The sequence below is a fragment of the Pleurodeles waltl genome, chromosome 3_1 (genome assembly GCF_031143425.1).
Source record: "Pleurodeles waltl isolate 20211129_DDA chromosome 3_1, aPleWal1.hap1.20221129, whole genome shotgun sequence".
Taxonomy (NCBI): Eukaryota; Metazoa; Chordata; class Amphibia; order Caudata; family Salamandridae; genus Pleurodeles; species Pleurodeles waltl.
The window spans coordinates 1988477092-1988481721 of NC_090440.1; the positions used below are offsets into that span (position 1 = coordinate 1988477092).

Here is a 4630-nt window from a genome sequence, read left to right on the forward strand (position 1 = left end):
GCCTGAACCACTTCCAGCTCACACAGACAGAAAAAGTGGAAACCCTTCTTACCTACAGTAAGCACCTGTTGGGCATCAAGTCAAAAAACATATAAATATATAGATAAGACCACAAAATAGCATTCAGCAGATGCGCGTGCATTTCTGTGCAAGAAAGAGTTCTCCCTAGAACTCGGGTGACACAATGCTTTAAAAATTTGCATATCAGAAATCAGCCACCAATCAAATTCAGCCTGCCTTTTCCCGGCCCTGTCTCACACACAGACACACACACACACACAGGTTACCTGTTGGCTGCCCCTGAAACAGACAGAGGACTACAGTATGAAAGTTAAAGTTCAAACAGGTAAAGAAACGGCAGCCATACTTTCCTTTCCTGCTCTCGTTTACCGCAACAAACACATTTTAACTTGTTTAAAAAGTAAGAGAAACAGTTGGTAAACTCACAAAAAAGACAGTCTACCGTTACTTCCAGAGCTTTCGGCACTGCACTAAATGACAATTATTACCATTTCAAGATGGCTACGCATTATCAGACTGCACGAAGTGGGTGCATTTTACTGGAGATCGGACAGAATCACCAGAGCGCTTACTCTGTTCAAGTAAAGCAGCACACACTTGCCCTCTGAGTTCACATCATACTGTGCTGAAAGTGTAGGTGGTGAAAACACTGGGAATTATTCTTGTTCACAGCCTTCATTTTGAAGCTCAAGCCAAGACATGGATTTCTCTGGTAGTTTCATCCTCAGATATCTTGGTGAGATGTTCAACTTCCTGACGCAAATCGATTTACATGTTAAGAGGCAGAGCATTAATTAGCACTCATTTGGACTACTGCAATGCCTTACACAAGGGAAAATGGGGAAAACTTGAAACAAAACGGCAGGTTCCACAGGATTTTGCAGGAAGACAGTTTTCAATCAGAATATTTGGTTCAGATTATGACCTTTCAATGTGCCGAAAGCGTGATACTGATTGCTAGTGAATGAGAAACGACCTGGTAGGTTTGCAAGTATGGAAACAAAAGGTGTAGCAAGCAACCTACCTTTACATTTTGAAAAGTTGCACCACAGATCAAATGTATGGCAATGTCTTCAATCAGTCTCCCCAAACAAAGTAACTCTCCCCCAGTTCACGTGTAAGACCCTTACAAGGCGATGGCATTCCGCAGGAACCACGGGTTACAACGGAACCTACCACTTTCAGATGAGCTCTGAATACCTGGACATCAAAGAAAGCCTTCACATCAGCAACACCTTGTCCTACCAGCCGCTTTGAACATATGCAGCTTTTCCAGGCCCCATGACTTTTAGGCATCTCTGTATTATAGAAGTATCCAAAACACGGTTTATTTTTCTTGTACAGAAGATTCCGTTCACCGGGGAGTGAATCCTTGTCGGGACAATTTTGATCCTAGTATTCTTCAGAATAGGAACCGAACATTTCAGTGAATGTATCCGTCATCCAGCCCTTCCTCAAATGAAGAAAGGAACAGCCATCAACAAAAGACAGTTGTTTCATAAATACAACTCTGCCCTTCCTTTCCAGATCAGGGCTTTTCTGCAACAACTCTCTGACACTTACAAACACTGGGGCAGATTTACGACATTTTGGCGCAGGGCAGCACAGCAAGTCACATTGCTGTGCCCTGTGTCAAAGAAAACGGGCAATAATGTGTTATATGTATGCAATACTGTCCTTTTCCACTGCGCTGGAGCCATTTTGACTGCCTAGAGCCAGCGCCGGCAACCTTGCACCATGGTGCAAGGTTGTCTGCGTTGTAGGCAAAATTGTTTTTGTGAAGGAAGAGGCACCTTCCTACACAAAAACAATCTTGGGAGGCTTTTCCCTTTTCCTATGCGTGCTGCAAAACGCAGCACACATAGAAAGGGGAAACAACAAAGAGAAATAAAGATATTTCTCCTCACTGACCCTCCCCTGGGGAGGGGTAAGGTGTTGGTGCATTCCCAGATTTACATTGCTCTGTAAATTTGGGGATGCGTCTAACAACATGGGTGTTGCGTTGGAACACACACTGCAAAGCCCTTGGATCGCCTCCCTAATGCAGAGTAAGCCAGCGCACCGCTTTACAATGCCTTGCCTTAATCACTATCTACGGGACTATTCAAAGCCACGCCAAGTGGCTTTGCGTGATCTCCTAGATATGGTTAAAAGGTCTGACCGCTGTTGCGTCACTAGAAGTCACGCAACTGCAGTGCAAGCCTCTCTTAAATATGCCCCACTAGTTCCAGTTTCTTTCTTCAGAAACTTTTTATAACGCTATGCCACTCTGTTCCAGTGGCACAGGAAGATGTCACAACAGCATTTTTGCTGCCATCTGGCTTAGCTCTCAGATGGTAAGTGATACAGACTTTAAAAACTGCTGCTGTGGTCTATGCCGCTAACTAAAGTATTGCTTCAGCACGACAGGCTCAAGTTGAAGGCGAAAAACAGTCCACATCCCCTCTTCCAGCAGGCTAGAGGGTACCACAATTTAGTCTTACTTTGTTTTTTGTTTTTATATTTACTTATCTATTTATTTCATTATTTTAAAAAAGGACATTGCTGGGAAGGCAGTCGGGCTACGCTCCTGGCTCCTATAAAGCCAAGATTAGGCAAAGTTTTGAAGCACTCAACTGGCCTGCCGCCAGAGCGGAACCTTCTCCAATTCACGCTCTGCCGCCAACCCACCCACCTCGTTTCCCCGGCATTGGGGCATGTTTGAACTCCAAAATGGCGGCCTCCGGGGTTCCACACATTGCAGCTTTACCATTTTCAAGGTACAGGGATTATTCTACTGTTTAAAAGCTGCTGGCATTCCGATTTTCTTCATGAGGCTATCAATCTTGCAGTGTTCTAATATAGCATACGAGAACATTATTAGGGGCCCAAAGGGATCATTAAACGTCTTCTGTTGAGAGTTATTGACAAAAGCGAGGGGACAGGGCATTTAACTAATGTGACAGCAGAGGAACGACGCCTATGCTGACAGCTCAACATTTCGTTCAATGAGGTAAGAATGCTTTAAATTAAACAGGAAAGCCAAAAAAACGACATTTGCTAGAATATTAGACCAGATGGCTTATTCCAACCATTATTTGATTGTTGCAACTTCACTGTCCCCAATGAATCTTAAAAAATTCCAATGTCCTAAGACATCTAGCCCTTGATGTACTAGAGGTTGTGCGAGCGTTCCTGGGAAGCTGAATGATTTTCTGCTGCGCCTACAGGCTTTTATGGTAAGTAATCAGATGCAATCCTTTACGCTTACGTTACTTTGTGCTATGCGAGTCCCCGTGCAACACCTTAGCAAATGCCCAAGACGGCGTTCTTTGTCCTCATCGGTCTAAGATCCTCAACAGCCTTATACATTTTAGGACCTGTGACCAGGGTGTTACTCTTGGTTTTAGTCTAAAAAGACTAACTAGCATTAGAAAGCCCCTTTTCCCCACGTCAATTCGACAGGGCGATAAGCCACTGAGCGGCACTAATTGTGTGGAAGATGTCTAAACTCTAAAAATAGATCAAACATAGAGGCCCAGATTTATGAAACGCTTGCGTTATCACAGCGTAAGGCAACACCAGGGCATCAGTGAGGTTTACTAAACCACGCAAGGCCACCTTGCGTGGCATTGCATGTCTTAATAAATCTAGAGTAACCCATGGCAGCGCAAGTCGCTGCCTTGCGTTACTGTTTGCCGGGAAGGCGTTCCATGGGTAGGGAGTGGGTGATCTTAGGCATCCACCCATGCTCTTTCATGCATTCCCAGATTTACTAAGAGTAGTAAACCTGGGAACGCGTACGCCTTCCCAACTGAGGAGCAACAAGGAGAAATATCTTTGTTTCTCTACGTTTTATCCTCAAGTTGTCCTGCTGAGTTGCGTAAGAGGTGAGTAAATCTTCCCCTTCCCCGGGTCCATTTGAAAAGACCCTCCTTACTTAAATGTACCAAATTACGATTAGAAAGACCGTTTGAAAAGCTCAGTTTATAAAAGAAAGCCCCAAAAAAGCCCAAAAGAGGTGATTGCAAATACAAGTCAAGTGAGAATCTGGCAACCATCAAATATCCAAGAAAAGAAGTTTAAAATGCTGTACTCTCTTAAACTGAAACAAGAAGCTAACCACTCAGTTTGTGTTTCCTTCCTCCAGTTCTTCGTAAAAGAAGAGAGGAACGTTCATCAATAGCAGACAGCAGCTGCACAAATGCAACACTGTCCACTGGCTTCGCGCTCAGAAGAAAACACTACAACTCTTCCTCGTGGTTAGCGAAGACCAGACACTTTCGAACACATTTCCTCAGTTAAAAACTATAGAAATGATCCCTGAAAGTATAGTCTTGCCTGAACCACTTCCAGCTCACACAGACAGAAAAAGTGGAAACCCTTCTTACCTACAGTAAGCACCTGTTGGGCATCAAGTCAAAAAACATATAAATATATAGATAAGACCACAAAATAGCATTCAGCAGATGCGCGTGCATTTCTGTGCAAGAAAGAGTTCTCCCTAGAACTCGGGTGACACAATGCTTTAAAAATTTGCATATCAGAAATCAGCCACCAATCAAATTCAGCCTGCCTTTTCCCGGCCCTGTCTCACACACAGACACACACACACACAGGTTACCTGTTG

General features: G+C 44.0%; 1 non-coding gene across 1 annotated transcript; it reads right to left on the minus strand.

Moving 5' to 3' along the window:
- Positions 1–4121: 4121 nt before the first annotated feature.
- Positions 4122–4339, minus strand: LOC138286076 (small nucleolar RNA U3). Its single transcript, XR_011201771.1, has one exon. It is a non-coding gene; the product is annotated as a small nucleolar RNA U3 (small nucleolar RNA).
- Between the last annotated feature and the right edge of the window lie 291 nt (positions 4340–4630).